This window comes from Trichosurus vulpecula, chromosome 4, assembly GCF_011100635.1.
Source record: "Trichosurus vulpecula isolate mTriVul1 chromosome 4, mTriVul1.pri, whole genome shotgun sequence".
In the NCBI taxonomy this organism is placed as follows: Eukaryota; Metazoa; Chordata; class Mammalia; order Diprotodontia; family Phalangeridae; genus Trichosurus; species Trichosurus vulpecula.
In genome coordinates, this window is record NC_050576.1 from 235,095,652 (window position 1) to 235,113,216 (window position 17,565).

The window sequence follows — 17,565 nt, forward strand, 5'->3', positions numbered from 1 at the left end:
GTTTTTTCTAACTATATTATAGCATGATGCTAATGTCTTGATATATTTCTTTGTAAGGAGATGGCCAATACTATACTCCTCAGTAAATCCCTCTAGAATATGAGTGAATTTTACACATTAGGGGCTGTTTTTTTTTTTTTTACCATGTATGCATGTACAGACAAAGTTTACTATTTAACTATCCATTCTGAAAACATTTGGTTCTAAATTTTGGGGAATGGGCCAAAGAGGCTCATGTCCTCTCTAACCCTTGTATTAGTCCCTTTCATCTAGGAGCACACTCCATTCATGGCTGAGTGTGAAAGTTTTTCTCTTCCACTCAGGACCTACCTTAGGCATAAAGGCTTCCCTGAGAGCTCCTGTGAATAGGACCCCTCCCTTTTTCATTAATTTGCAGGTTGCTCTTATGTCCTGTTAGCCAATATACATGGTGACCTTCAATGGCTCATCATTTTTCTACATCTAAACAGCATCTATTTGGCTATTTTTCAATAAAAAAACTTATTAGCTGAAAGATTAAAACAGATATTGGACAATGTCAAGAAAAAATAAAATTAAGCTAAAACAAATATCATTCAACAGCCAGTCACATTACATTATAGGAATTAATGTGACATAAGCCATGAAGTATATTTATAATATGATTATTTCAGACTTTTTTCATTTTCTAATATTTTATTAAAATTATTTTGGACAAAATTTATGGGAAACTATGCACATACTCATATAATACACATACATATGTCTATATAATTAGTATATAGATATATAGATTGGATATTTTTTCCTCTTTTTTATAACCATGAATATCAATTTTAAAAAGATGATTTGAAGGAGAGAACAGGAAAACAGGAAAAGGAGCGGGGGTAGAGAGAGACAGAGACAAAAAGAGAATCATACATACAGAGACAGACAGACAGAGAAAGACAGAGACAGAGAGACGGGACTTGTGGGGAAAGTACAAATACTTTCTCAGAGAGAATACCTGAATCTACTTTATTATCTGTTTGGAAAGGTGAAGTTTTGAATATTCCTTCTAATCTTCTGTACAATAGAAACTAATTAATATTTGATTTCTTTTAAATTGTTTGAATCTTGTTGTCACATGCAGAGGGAATTATTATAATTACTGAGGGGAAAAAAAGTCTTGCATAGTAATTCAATAAACATTTATTAAGTACCTACTCTGTGCCAGGCACTGTGCTAAGAACTGGGGATGTATGAAAGGGAACTGAAACAAAGAAACAAACTAAAAACAGTCCGTGCTCCTCAAAGAGCTCACATTCTAATCAGGAGCCGACATGATGATGATGATAACCACAATTTCTATAGTGCTTACTATGTACCAGATACTGAAACCACATTTGACCTCATGTCTTTCCTGTCCCTGAGCCTGGCACTCCATCTGCTGTGTCGCCTAGGTGTAAATCACTAGGTCCACACCAGATATATACATAGTAGAGGAGGGCAAGGCACTAGCAGCTTAGGGACTGGGAAGGGGATCCTTATGGACTGTTTGCGTTAGTCATTCACCACTGCATGCTATTTGCCTATCAACACTTGGAGTACATTAAAGTGGCTCTTAACTACTTGGGCAAGATATAAGCAATGACTTTATATACAGTTTAAAAATTTAAAATCCCATAACTCAAATGTTGATTGAGGGCAAGAACTATTTCAAAGATTCAGAAGGATATAGACTTGGAAATGAAAAGGACTTCTGAGGGTAACAAGTCCAACCGTCGATTTTACAGATGAGGATGGTGAGGAACAAACAAATCACTTTCTCCGGGGGCACGTTTAGTAAATGATACAGGATTCGTACCCAGTACTTCCTTACCCCAAGTAAGCATATGTACCATTGCGCCTCTCATTTGTGACTTTGCATTTCCATTTCCTGTGCATTTCCTCTCTGGGCTTCCCTAGAAGGCAGCTGACCAGCACTGCCCTCCCACAGGCTAACAAAGGTTGGGCTTTGTCCATACAGGAATGAAAAGTTGGAATACTTATGGATAAGCACATTGGTTTAAATTACCTCTCAAGCCATTTGGGTTGAAGAGGCCTGCCATTCTGTGAACTGTGATCACTCCAAAAGCCTCACTTGAGTTCTTAATAAACAACACAATCTGCTCCATTTGAAGATGAGGCTGATTTGCATGAGACCATCATTATCTGTTGAGGAGTCAACCTCATTTCAAATGTTTGAACAAGCTCAGAGTATAATAAGTAAACATTAAAAAAAATTAATCAGCTGGTATTAGATTCTCTCAAGTAAACAAATGTCTGTTATAATAACAGGATATTATGGATCTCCTGCTATTTCTATCATCTGAGTTTAGTCTAATTTTGGGAGGCTCGTTACCGCAAAGTGGATGGTTCATTGATTCACTCGATCAGTTCCTTTCCTAAATGAAGAGCTATAATTTCTCCTACCTTGTGTACAGTATCTGGTTATGAACTGATAGAAGAAGTTAACGTGTTAATTAGCCAAAGCGAAGCCGTATTTATTCTTCTGACAATACACTTGAACAGGATGGAGTAGTGCCTGGCTCATTGATTCTCATTCTGAAAGGCACGTCTGAGTAGCCCATCACTCGGCTGCAGAAAACTTAGGGAACTGAATACTTTAGAGATCAAAATGAAATATGGGAAAACACAGACTTAATGATGACATAGGATGTAGTCAGTGGAGAATAAAAGATGACAAACATCCCTTGAAAGACACATAGAAAAAAATTACTACGGAGAGAATAATTCCTCACTTTATCAATAGTGTAGTTAGGAGATGCATTTGTATTTCTAGAAGACATCTGAAGTGTCTTTTTAAAAAGCATTCTGCCACATGATAAGTGGTGAAACTTGCTTAAATTAAATACACTGGGCAGAAAACCACATTCAGGGAGGATATTTCAGTTATGCCATGTGCTTCAGGCATGGAAATGAAGGGAAGTCCAAAGAAAGACAAACTTTGCAATGAACTGAGCACAGTATTAAATCACTGGCTGGAGAAAATAGATGGAATCTAATAAGTAGGAAAGAACATGGTTATATGAAGTCAAACCTAATCTAGAGAATGCTATGGGACCAGGACACATCATTTGGGGATGCTTAAAGCTAATCAGTGTTTTCAAGGTGAGGAGACATTCCACTTGAAGCTAACATCTTGATTCATCCGTAGATCCTGCAGGTAAGAGTGTGAAGAAAGTCTTGAGGGAGGCAGTATGGAAAATGAAATAACAACAATGACCAGAATCAGTTGTGCGAAACTAGTTAAAAGGTGAAATAATCAGGCAAACCAAATGCAGGTACCATTAGCTTGAATTAATCTAGTTTTGATTAGTTTAATTTTTTTATTGGATTCTATTAACTTACTTGGACATATAGCCATAGGCTGAGAATTGAAATTCTATTTCTTTCCTTTAATTTTATGTGCAGTCTCTGAAGAAATGTTCACATCAACTCCCTCAATTTCCTTTTGTTAGAATTTAAAGCTCGAGGAACTTTAAGGCGAATGTCTCTGAAAATGTACATTAAAGTATCAAAGTAGTTTTTGGACTAATCTTGTGATATATGGCATAAGGAGGTGAGCATCATGTTCCATTGAGGTAACTCCCTCTACCAATACAGATCCCTGCTTTGCAGCTTGTAGTCTCAACTGACAGAAACCCGGGTCTGGAGCCAGTAAGACCTGAGTTCAAATCAAGCTTCAGTCATGTACTTCCTGTGTGACCATGGGCCCTTCTCTTAACCTCTATTTGCCTCAGTTTCATCAGCTGTAAATTGATAGAAATAATAGCACCTGCCTCCCTGTGTTGCTGTAGGAATCAGCTTAGATGATAAATTTCAAAACATCTACTGAAGTTCTTGGCACATAGTAGGTACTGTATAAATGTTCTTTCTCTTCCGTAGAGGACCAGGATAACCTCCAGCATGTATCAGTCAGGATTTCTAGGACCAACTCTATAAGTCACTAGTACTTTTTCATTGGGTTAGAACGTATTAAAGACCAGCATTATTTTTGTGTTTGTTTGTTTTTTCATCTTTTTAATGGTAAAGACATCTGGGGGTAGTGGAAAAATGCCAGACCACTAACCCTGGAGAACTTGGTTTCAGTTTCTGCCTTCAATACTTCTATAGAAGTCATTAGCTTTTTTGAGGGTCAGTTTCCTCATTGGTAAAGTAGAGAGAGAAGGGAACAAGCATTTCTCAAATATCTATGTGTGAAAGCGCCATGCTATAGTCTAAGCGTTATTACATGTGATGTTCACAGTAACAGTGGAAGCTAGGTACTTATATGTCTGTTTTTACCTTTGGGGAAACTGAGGCAAACAGAAATATTGTAATAGTAGCAGCAGCAGCTAACATTTATGTAGTGCTTACAATATGCCCGTTATTGTGCTAATCACTTTACAAATATTATCTCACTTGATCTTCACAACAACCCTGGGAGGTAGGTGATATTACAATCTCTATTTCACAGACAAGGAAACTGAGGCAAATAGAGATTGCCTGAGGTCACGCAACTAGTAAGTGTCTAAGGTGTGATTCGAATTCAGGTGTTCCTGATTCCACATCTAAGGCTTATTCAATTTTCTACCTAGATGTCTCTTTGGGGGAAATGATGGGGGAAATATTCCTCATGGATTGTTGTGGTGGTTGAGAGTGTTAATGCATTAGATTCATTCTTCAAATGTCAGCTGTAATTGTTGAATCATGATGAATGTAATAGGTGAGATCTTGCCATCGCAAGGAGTCTCATTACTATTCAACAGGTAGTTGTTACATGAAAGGCATGTTAATGTTGTCTTTTCTGGTAGAACTCAAGGTCCTTGTGCTCCATGACTGTTTCACTTTTGTCTCTGTAATCCTAACATTAGGACCTGGTATGTAGGAGGTATTTAATAAATTGGTCCATAGGGTTTGCCAGAGATCTCAAGATAGATGGGATCTCAGAGACCATCAAGGCCAACTCGTTTATTTTACAGAGGATGAAAACACAGCCCAGCATGATGAGGTGACTTGTTCAAACTCACACAACATGTTGTCGTTTGCTCTTTGTTCTAGAAGAAAACCAACGACATCACAGGCTGATGGCTTGACTTGCCCCTAAATGGAATTTAAGTGAGGTAGAGCTGTGTAAAGTCATCAGCCTCACTGTCTTCTCCAGAGTCACTGATGTCCAGGGGCAAGACAAAGGTCAATGCCACCATTACCTGGCTGTGGTGCAGGGTGCAGTGGATGACCTTGGCCTTTCTAAATTAAGGTCTTTCCCAGGTTTCAGTTTATCTGAGGCCATGCCCATTCAGTGACCAAAGGCTAAGTAAAAATTGAGATGAAAGATGGCCTGATTTACAATCACAAAAATATCAGTCTGGAAGAGGAAGCTATTCAAATTTTCTGGCCAGAACAGAAAACAATTTGAACCCAGGTTCTAGTCCTGACTTGACAGTTTACTATCTTGTGTGACTTTTGTTCCATGAAAACATTTTATGTAGTACATTTTATCAAGATTTAGTAAGGACAATTGGGATTTGAATTATCTACATTATAGATATTATCCTATTTGATCATTACGACAATGTGTTGAGATCTACGGTATTTGATAAGGTCTCCACAGTGGTGGTCTCCCGCATAAATAACATTATATATACTTCACTTTTTGGATGCTAAGTGCCTGAAAAATTGTTACACCCCATTAGGCCATGATGATTTTTTGATGTGAATAAAGCAGAAATCTTTTGCTCTTGAAATCCTGACATCCCATATGTTTAAGTAGAATCTGTAAGCCATATAATGCCTTCTGTTGGCTAAAGTGCCTGCTCTGGAATCAAGAATACTTGTCTTCTTGAGTTCAAATATAGCCTCAGACATTTACTAGCTGTGTGACCCTGGGCAAGTCACTTAACCCAGTTCTGTCAGTTCCTCATCAGTAAAATAAGCTAGAGAAGGAGATGGCAAACAACTCCAGTATCTTGGCCAAGAAAACCCCAAATGGGGTGGTGGAGAATCAGACACAGCTGAGAAATGACTGAACAACAGCAAATACATGAGGGAAAGGATAACTATATCACTATGACATAGGCTCTACATGAGCACATAAAATTATTCCTCAAATGATAAACTAAAAATATGTCTATACAACATTATTTGTTTTAAAAAAGAGAAAAAAAGATTCTGTTGACTGTCTTGCCATCCGTCTTCTGAAAATCATTTTATTTAGCCAATTTTTTCCATTGAATGAAGATTCTATCTTTAGGGCCACCTCTCGGCTATCAATAGAGACTCAAACCCTGTCAATATTGAAAGTGACTGGGCAAGTCTCTCAACCTCTCTCTCCATGGTCAAATGGACACAATAACAACACCTGCCTCTCAAGGTTTTTTATGAAGATTAAGTGAGATAATTTTTGTGAAAATCACTTAGCTCAGTGCTTGACACATAGTAGGTGCTATATAAATGTTTTTTGCCTTCTCTTATCCTTCATTGCAGGAAAGATCACTGAAACTTATAGAGTAGGGCATGTGAAGACAAGCTTCATCCACTCCATTAGTTTTCCTGGCCAGTGGGGAGATGTGCTTCTTCCTCTGCCTGAAGTATAGTCATCCCTTGTTTTTACCTCATAGAGTCATCTTTTCCCTTGAGATACAGATCTAACATTGTCTTCCTCATCATATCTTTCCTGCTCCCCTATCTGCTCCTGCCCTTCCTCTCAAACTATCTTATGTTTAATTATTTCATGTATATTTGTATTTAATCAATTTATAGTTATCCTGTACTTATGTATTTGTGTACTTTTCTTTCCCATTTGAATGGAAACCCCTTGAGAGTAAGAATTATTTATTTTTATCTTTTTGTAATCATGTCTCCAGTGCCTGACAGCCTCTCACATATAGTAGGTACTTAAGAAATGCTTGGTTATTAATTGAATAATTCATAGGAGATAGAAATTCACATCATCACCATGACTTGGGCAAATTGTACTGGACAAATATGAAAGTCATTGAATGTTAGTCTTCGGAAAGATCTCATGAAATATTCTTCCCTGAAGGATCTAGTTTCAGCCCCTTATTTTTCAGAAGAGAAATCTAAGATCCAGAGAGTCTTATACAAGGTCGAAAAGTATTTAGCAGCAAAACTGGGACAGTCATTTTACAACACTTTGAGTTCACTCATCTGTAAAATTAAGAGTCTAATATCTTCCCTGCCTAATTCTCAGGGCTCCTGTGAGATTAAAAGGGGATAGCAGATATGAATGAGATTGGAGAAATTTAAAAAAAAAAGTTTCTTGGACATAAAAGTAATTGGGAATATACATGAAAATAACAATGCTGTACTTGAAGCCAACGCCTTCTTCTATATTCTAGATTTTCCTAATGGCTCCCAAAAGGTAAATTAAAATGAGTTCATTTAGCAACTGCCTCTAATCTCAAACTGGATGTCACTTTTTTAGAAATCGTGAAGTCAGATTCTTTCTTAAAGTAGCATGACAAGTTACTTAAAATGCATGATTTCTTCTTGGTAAGTGGATGGTTCCACCACAAGTCAGAGAATCATAAATATAGTGTAGGGCTTTTTAACTGGGGGTATTTGTACTTTAAAAGAAAAATAGCTGTATTTCAATAGAATTAAGTTGGAGGGTAATCCTAGCAGGGGTGGGGAAACCTTTGGCCTCAAGGCCACATGTGGCCCTCTAGGTCCTCAAGTGCGGTCCTTTTGGATTCAGACAAAGGGCAGCACTTGAGGATCTAGAGGGCCGCATGTGGCCTCGAGGCTGCTGGTTTGCCACCCTTGTCTATGCTTTTAAAAACATGATGCAAAGAAGGAATCCGTAAACTTCCTTAGCCTGCCAGAGGAGTTCATGCCACAAAAACGAAAGCCGACAACCTTTGCTCCAGTATTTTAGTATCATAGATTTCATAGTTTAGTTTCATGGGTTGGAAGGGGCTTCCAAGGTCATCTAGACCAATCCCCTCATTCTACGCATGAGGAAACTGAGGCCAGATTGGACGACCAAGGCCATATAGCTAGAAATTAGGAGAGCCCAGACTAGAACCTGGATCCTGTGGCTCTACCCCCAGTGATGTTTCCCGCTGTACCCCGCTGCTTTTCATCTGAATTTGAAAGAGACTAGAGGTCATCTAACTCCTCAAGTTACATGTGAGAAAAATGAGGCCAAGAGAGAGAAAGTTACCTGTCTGAGGTCACAAAAGCTCAGAGCCAGGATGAAAACTCAAGTCTCTCCTGACCCTAAGTCTGGTGGATTTTCTACGACTCTAATGGTCCCTCACCCCCACCCCCAATGTACATCTTCTCTCTTTCCCAAAAAAGATAGTTGGAATTTGGGGTATGCTCTGAAAAAAAAAGTCTCAGGTCAAAGGGGGAGAATGGAGTAAGCAAAGTATTCAGGTAGAGGGGAGGCGTTGCCGTACCTGCCTGATGCCTGCTAGGCAGCATCCTATAAGTGGTTAGAATGTTAAACTTGGAGTTGGGAAGAGCTGGGTTCAGATCCACCTCTTCCACTCACTAGCTGAGTGATTCTGGGTGACTCACTTAAGGACTCTGCCATTCCTTCCTTTGTAATGTAGTAGTAATCATCATTGCTGCAGACCCTACATGCTAGGGCTATTGGGATTTTGAAACAAGGTAATGGCTGTACAGAAATTGCCAATATTAAAGCCTGGTATGAATGCCAGGTATTATTCACCAAGGGAGAGGTCATCTATGCCTAAATTGTGACATCATGGTGTGTACACAGAAAACAAAGTCCATATCCCTATGTGGATAGGCAGGAAACAGAAGGTACTTTGAGAAGAAGGTGAATAGGATAATGATTTTGTCATCATAATATCTGACATTTATAATGCACATCATACCAGTTAATCTTCACAACAATCCAGTGATACTGGTACTACAGGAACTGTTTTCTCTGTTTTACAGATGAAGAAACTGAGGCTCAGAGTGGGTCAGTGGCTTGATCAAGGTCAGCATCTGGTAAGTGTCAGAAGTAGAATTTGTACCCAGGTCTTGACTCCAAGTCCAGAACTCTTTCTACTGCGCAATGGGACTGGATCTTTATTGGCTTCCCTATCTCTATTTCTACCCTTTTATCTTGCAGCTGATTCAAATGTCTCCTTTTGTCTGCTTCCTATCCAATCAGCCATACACCCATGAGTCTTAATTTCCTTTAGCTTCCATCGGTGACGCGTAGTAGAAAATGAAAGCAGTTTCTATTACCTTCTTAACCTTGTCAATTTTATGACAATTACCTTTCCCAAGTAGAGAATTTTCATCAGAAGATGGCAGCAAAATCTCAGAATCCATGATATTTAGAATTTTTTGAAACAGAGTAATCATATTGGCTGGAATATAAAAAAAAAATCCATTTTACTCTTACTTACACTGCTAATCTGTTGAAATGTCAGTGGTATGAATAATGCAACACCACACAGAATTCTGAAGGCAGTGGAATGAGAGACACTTTATAATTTGAACATCTCCTGGCAACAATAAACAATTTATTTGATCCTTTTAAATTAGCAAGAATGTGTAGATAGTGATTTCAAAGTTTTACTTTTTATGAGAAAAATTACTTTAGACATTAATTCTTTCAAAAAAAAAGGCATTTCAAAGAAAAAAAAAGAAATTCAATAGGGAAAAAAGAAAGCAGAAAGAGTTTTTACATTAAATAAGGTTCATTCCCAGCTCAACCTGTTTCGTTGAGTTCAGCTGAGATTAAGTTGAAACCTCATACAATTGTTCCACCAAATGAAGTCAAGACATTGAAATAAAAAGCAATCTGTAATTTGAAATTTAATTTTGGTGTATCTTAAAGATTCATTTGTATTATTTTCAAATGGATCTATTTTAATATTCTCCATTCTGTTTAACCCTAAATAAGCCAAATAGATTTAGGATGAGCTATGCCTAGACATTTTAGAAATAGTGCAGCATTTCATTTTCAATAACAAATGTTACACAATTTCAACAGAGAATATTAATGGTATGTGTATACATACACACAACATAAAAAAGCTGATAATATTCCTATTTTAAGGACAAGAATGGATATTCTATTAACCTACTCTGTTGCTTTACCTGGTTGTTTTGCATAAGCTGTTTTGTTGTTGGAAGGTGGATTTGTTCCACTTAAATACCAATTGGTCATGGATCCATGGGGACACTGGAGTCAACATTCCTTTTAAAGAGATGCCACTTTTAATTTAACATAAAGGTTTTGATGGAACTATAGGCATGCACTTTCTTCAGATCCCTACCTTACATGGACTATATGGAAGTACTAAAAAAAAAAAAAAAAAGCATGCAACAAATTTACATGAGACTGGAAAAGAATTGGAATTAGCTGAGATCAGGCTACATGTGTTCCTGCAAAGATTTGGGCATAATTTTACCTGAGTGGTGTTGTGTTGCTTTTCTTCTGATTGTAATAAGATTGGATTATTCTCTTCACCACATGTGGGGCAAGAAATAACAGAAGCCTTTGAAAGTTAGATTTGGAAACTTCTCTATTGACGGTGTGCTTGGGAGGATTGGTGTTCACTTTTGTATCTATTGTTAAATTGAGGATTCCCAAGAGGAAACCGACTAAATATATGTATACACTAAATAAATAACTACTGTCTACTGCAACATTCCACCTACCAAAAAAGATTTTCAGAATTACTACAGAAATCTCATGGGGTTTGATATAAGAAGGGCCTATATTAAGCTACAGATATGCTGGTCTGTATAACTAAACTCTCTGAGTCTCTGCTGTTGATGTCTGTGTTAGAAACACACTTAGTCTAGGAATAAACAACACTCAGAAGGGCAAGAAGGTTTTAATCGTATCTTACATTTATTCCTCCTGAATAAATGGGTACATCCCCTTAACAGAGTCATGGGAGTACAAGGGACTCAGACCAATGCTGGTCCTTTTATTGGCTCCTAATTGGAATCTCCTGCCTGGCTCTTCACTGGCCAGATGCAACACCCCGAACTGATTACATCATGGCCTCCCTCAAACAACTCCTTAAGCATGCATACAGGCCTCTAACCTTTAACCTTATTAGAAGCCTGGTCTCTGCTATATTACAGTTGATTAGAACTGGTTCTAATCAGTCACTTGGCTTACATTCTGCTAAAGCTGGGGAGGGGAAGGGGGAGATACTTTCAACTCTGTTGAAACAAAACTGCTCCTGCCATTTCTGTAAGAAATCTCGCTCCCAATTGCTTTTCTTAGTACATAGATGATAGTTAGGGATCACCACCCTTGCCTTCTCTCTCTCTCTCTCTCTCTCTCTCTCTCTCTCTCTCTCTCTCTCTCTCTCTCTCTCTCTCTCTTTCTTCCTTTCTCCCCCCCCCCCAGTGATAAACAATGTACATCTATGAGATGGTCTTCAGCAATAACAATTCAGCCTTCAGTTTCCAAACCATTTTTCTTCTACCTGATTTTAAATGTTTTATATGAAGATGAGGCTGCTGACTTTGGCTGCATTCCAGTGCACAATGGTGTAATTCACGCATTAAATACACATAAAGGTAAATAATAAGAAATGCATCCCATTTTTTGTTTTTTTTTTTACTCATAGAAAGACTCCTTATTATCAACATTTTCCCCTTTTCTTCATTATCAATACTTCCTGTTATCTACTTCTGATTTAAAATGAATATCCCATGAATACTTTCATCATAGAAGATTGGAAAGGAAAGTATATCATGATCTTTATGTCATTACAAGTTACCTTATTGCTAATTATCAGACATGTTGTAGTATATATGATGCTGAACTGGAAGTCAGAAAGAGGTAGGTTCAAATCCTACCTCTGAATTTAATAGGGCACAACCTTGGACAAGTAGCTAAACCACACAGAGCCTCTTTTCCTTCATGTGTAAAATGAAAGGGTTCAGTTAGCTTCTAAGGATTCCTCGAGCTCTAAAACTATGTTCCGATGATCACTATGTTTCTTAAAAGGGGGGAGGGGACTACTGTCGTAGAGAACCAGTAAGTATGTTAAACATGTGAAGTGAAGTTTAAAATTGTTCAAGAAAGAAAAAGAATCATCCCTCAAAAATCAGGCTGGTTTAAAAAAAATAGGAAAAAGGGAAAAAAAACCTTCTGATTCTTCCTGCAGAAATGCAAGGCTGGTAAAACATGCAAAGGAAAGAATTAATCAACAAACCAACTGAATACAAAAGAACCACTAAGGTCACCCTGAGCCCAGAATACCGAGCTAAGAGATGCTGATAGGAGGAAGCTACATATTAAGAATGACAGAAAGAATTCAACTGTCACACTCAGTGGGTGGGCAGGGAGCCCTTACTTCTGAAAGGCAGTAGGCGAATGCCAGATCTTTTCTGAGTTAGAAAAGAGATAGGCATGAGAATTGAAAAGCTGGACAATGAAGTCACTAAGAGGCAGGTGACTAAGGATTTGTATCAGGGCACAAAGGGTACCAGGTATATGGAGGCATTTTTTTTTCCTTTTGGCCTGCCACTCTTATACCTCCTGGTCTTCTCTTCCTAATACTCCATGCAAATTACCACCTCCTGTCCCATACCCATCCCCAGGCCACCACTGCCACTCTTCTGTTATTGTCACCATAGTACTCCTCTCACAGCATAGACTACGGGTGGGGAACCTGAGGCCTCGAGAGCACATGTGGTCTTCTAGGTCCTCAAGTGCAGCCCTTTGACTCCAAACTTCACAGAACAAACCCCCTTAATGAAAGAATTTCTACTATAAAACTGAGACTTGGTCAAAAGGCTGCACCCAAGATCAAGACGACCACACGTGGCCTAGAGGCTGCAGGTTCCTCACCCCTGGCATAGACCTTCCCCTATCATCATACCTTTAGGAATATCCCTTTGTAAAAACTGATCCATGACAATCCATTAAATGGTACTTGGACATTAATGACTGGTGGCCAAGGTCGGTGTGGGAGTGGGGTGGGGGATCAGAGGAGTTAGCAAAAGCTTGAGCTGATGGTGTTAGTGTACAGTCCTGCGCAACCCCTCAGAGACACCTAGAGCCAACTGGACATAGGTAGGATAGCCAGCCTGAGACAGCAAATGGTAGATGATCAAATAACAAGGACCTCGACAACTTTCAGAGAACCAAATGAGACTTTGAGAATCAAGTACAATTCCATGGGGTTCTTAGTGTCCCTAAGATTTATGGCTTTTTGCTGGAGATGGAGTTTCTGCTTCCTCCTTTACCTGTACTGCAGGAACAATAGGTAAGATGGGGCAGTTTTAGAGTAGAGAAGCTCCCAAACCATAATGGACGTGCCACTGATGAAACGGTCCATTTATTATGGTAAAGGGAGAAGAGGCAAATGTCTCCAGATTTTACATAGCTTCATTTTTTATCACAGCCTTAGGATCTCTCAGAATGGTTAGTTATTTATTTTAACCCTTAGAGTCTGAATGCAACACAGCCACCCTTCACTATTTGGATTCATATGGGGAAGGAGAGAGGTGGAGGCCCAGGATAGTCTGACCCCATCTTCAAGAGAAATAGCACTGGCACCAGGCACAGACTTGGGTGGGATTTGATGGGAAAACAGGATGAGGGAGAGAAGAGAAAGCTCTATAGGGAAATATGGGAAGGAAGCTCTTATCCCTCTGGAGACAGTTGAGTAGAGACTTGGATTGAGTTTGGCTTATGGTGTGAAGAAGACCTGAGTCTGAATCTTGCTTTAGACTGGTACTAGAAGTGTGACCTAGGGTAAGTAATTTGACCTCTGCCTACCTCAGTTTCCCATCTGTAAATCAGAGGTAACAATAGCACCTACCTCCTAGGGACGATGTGAGAATAAGATGAGGTAGTATTTGCAAAGTGCTTTGTAAATCTTACAAGTGCGATTTGAATATTAACGGTGTTTGTCCAAATGTACAGCCAGTAGAAAATATCTTTAAATATGTCCTATGGGCCAGACATTGATCATACTGTATTATACTATGTGTGTATGTGTGTGTGTATATACGTGTGTATATACACACACACACACACACACACATATATAAAGCAGTCAAAACTTATTTGCGTTTTGTACTAAGAAATATTTTGACTTTGTTTTGCATAGTTCTACTTGAAAATGAAAAGAACTACAAACGGTGATAGATTTTTCAGGAGACCTGAATTTGAATCTTGACTGTTACTTATTACCGGTTGACTTCAAGCAACTGACTGCCCCAATCTGTCTCAGTTTCTTCATCTCTGTAAAATGAAGTGGTCAAACTAGAAGATTTCTAGGATATGTAAGGGAAGGTACCATGGATTTGGATGCTGAGGACTTGAGCTCAAACCTTGTCTGTCTATCTATTTTTTTCTTTTTTTCCTCCCACCTTTCCTCCCTCTCTCCCAACCTTCCTCCTTCCTTCCCTTCCTTCCTTCCACCCTCCCTTCCTTTCATTTCCCTTCCTTCCTTCCTTCCTTCCTTTGTTTCTCTTCCTCCCTTTTTTCCTTCCTACCTTCCTTCCTTTCTGTCATCTATCTGTCATCTCTCTGTATGTGTATATATACACACACATGTAATTCAATACATTCTAAATATTGAGATATTTAGATATATCAATATATAAATATTTATGTATAATATGCATATAATTAATTCAATATTTTCTCTATATTGAGATAGATAAATAGACAGGATTTGAGGCCAGGTTGTTTGCGTTCCAATTTAAGATACCTTCTCTTGCACACACACACACACACACACACACACACACACATACACACATACACACACATATGACTTCTCTGGGCCTCAGTTTCCACATCTTCAAAAGGAGGAGTTAGGGATAGATGATTTTTCATATCTCATTCAGCTGTGACAACGATGGTGTATGGTAGTGAGAAGGCTGTTCAACCATTGCTATTTGCCTTCATTATAAGTGACTTATTTCCCTGTATAAACATTCTTTCTTTGCCCTGCGAAGTTGTAAAAAGGAGATCTAAAATCTCCATTTTTTTAAAAACTCTTTGCTCTCAGCCAAAGTCAGTGTTCTGTAAAACAGCTGCTTGTTAAACCAACTCCTGCCAAATACTTGGAGAATATTAGAACTAAAAGACTTTTAGAACATGTCTGCATTGATATTTTTGTGTTTGGAAGAAGATAGTATGTAAATCAGCCATAATTTGGGAGTGCCTGACTGGTTCACAAATAAGATTCAGAAAGTAACCAGGCTCACTAAAATATTCTAAGAGAAGCCTTGAGTCCAGGATATATTCAGAACAAGGGAAAGATCTTTAACATGATATGCCAAAGAAATGTTGTAAGCCTCTGCAAGTGACCTGAAACTCCATCAATCAACCAATTAATGAATGAAAAATCACCTGTTATATTGCAGGTACTGCTCACAGCTCTGAGGATATAAAAATAAAAGGTGAAGTAGTCTCTGCCACCCAGCAACTTGGTGGGGTAGTGGGTAGAGCACAGGGCCTTGAGTCAGGAAGACCTGAGTTCAGTCCAGCCTCAGACACTCACTAACTGTGTGACCCTGGGCAAGTCACTCAACCTCTGTTTGCCTTAATCAGCTGGAGAAGGAAATGGCAAATCCCTCCAGCATCTCTGCCAAGAAAACCCTGTGGATCCTACTGTCATGAAGAGTGGGGTGCGAATGGCCGACTGAATGAAAGCAAACAACAACTTCCATGTTTGCTCTTTAAAATGTATACTACGAGCACTAGGAGGCACAATGGATAGAGCACTGGGCCTGGAATCAGGAAGACTCATCTCCCTGGATTCAAATCTGGCCTCAGCCTAGCCGTGTGACCCTAGACAAATCACTAAAACCCATTTGCCTCGGTTTCCTCATCTGTATAATGAGCTGGAGAAGAAAATAAACCACTCCAGTGTCTTTGCCAAGAAAACCCCAACTGAAACAATCAAATAGCAGCCATAAGAAGCCTCTGCTACCAAGGAATTTATTCCTTCTGATTCCAAGCAAATTACTGTGCTATTGTGTTAGAATGTCTCCCATGTATGACTGACCCTAGTTACCCCAATCTTTTTTTCTCAGCATGTCGCTTAAACATATGAATAAAGTCCTTGTTTTCTTAATAAGTTCTCTCATTTATGTATAGTTCAATCAATTAATTAATGCATGTTACTTAGGCTTTAGTCCTAGCACTGGTCAGCAGCTGGGTTTTATCACTACCTTTTTAGCTATGTTCCTATTTGCTGTTCCGATTTTTAAGGAACAGCACAAAGTCTAATACCACAATTTGTTTCCACAAATAATCTATGAGAGAGTTCTAGTTTTGGGAAGCTCACAGTAAGGCAGGATTTCAAGTGTCAGTTTATGGAAATTGACTTCTTTCAGAATATAATAGATTCGTTTTGTTCCTTGGGTATGGATCTGGGTTCATTTCTTTTCTCTGTAGGGAGCAGATTGTTTTTATAATGCTAAAACTAAAAATTTCTTGGTTAAAAAAAGGAAAAAAAAAGTCACAAAAAGCTCACAGTCAGGCTCTATCTAGATTAAACCAAGAACAACAGCCGTCTTTTCAGCTAGTTCCAGTGGAGTCAGCTTTTGTGGGTTATGATTATCTCATCAAGTCATATCCAGCTGCATATACTTCTTAATCACATCTACCCATAAATGTTTAACTGTCCTCCTCAATGCCCACCTTCTCATTGGCATTACGGCGTATTAAGGTATATGTCCATTTGTTTTTGAGTGTCCAATCAGGTTCCTCTTGGAATTTCCCTGTATGCTCATTCTCCTCGACGGATGCTGTCTCAGAAGCAGCAACTGTTTCCTTGATTTTTTGCAAATATTTATTATGAGCATTGAAAATGATATGGTCAAATAACTCATGAAGTGATGTTTCATGCTGCCTTTATATATGATGAAAAATGACCTGTCTCTCCTGTTTCCTTCTCCATATAGGACCTATGAGCCATACTTTATTTAAATAGCTGCGATGTCCTTTTGTCTGCTGGTTTCTTTTATAGGGAGAGTGTTAAGACTGATATGATTCAATTCCTTCAGTGGTATGTCTACTCATTAATAATCAGACAGATATATCCTATTTATAATGCCAACAATTCAGTAAGTGTTAATAGTCTGAACCCTGTCTGATTCATAGCGCTCTATTCCTCCTCCTCACCTTTTTTCATCCTCCCACCATGAAGTCAGAAGAGACAAGGGAGAGCCTCATGGGACTGAGGCTCCTTTTGAGGTCTATTGTTTGTTTTACAATCTACAAAAAACAGTGCTGAAGCTACCCAGCTCTTTACAAGATGATGGGATTAAGATGAAGAATAAGATAGACATTTTCAGAAAGACAAAGCACACATTGGTTTCACTTGCCTATGCGTAGCTGCTCTAAGGGTTTCTTCATTTCACAGCCCCTCCACTCCTACTCCCCCCAAAAAATGAGAGGGTTTTAAGAGGGGAAAGGGGGAAGCAAAAAAAAATAAAATTAAGAAAATAATGTCTTTTAAGTACTTTTTTAGTGCAGAAAAAGAAGAAAAGTCAGAAAGAAGCATCAATAAGTAGAAAAGCTTTGAAAGCTAAATCTTGCACCAAACTCTACATTATAGGGAAATATGATCA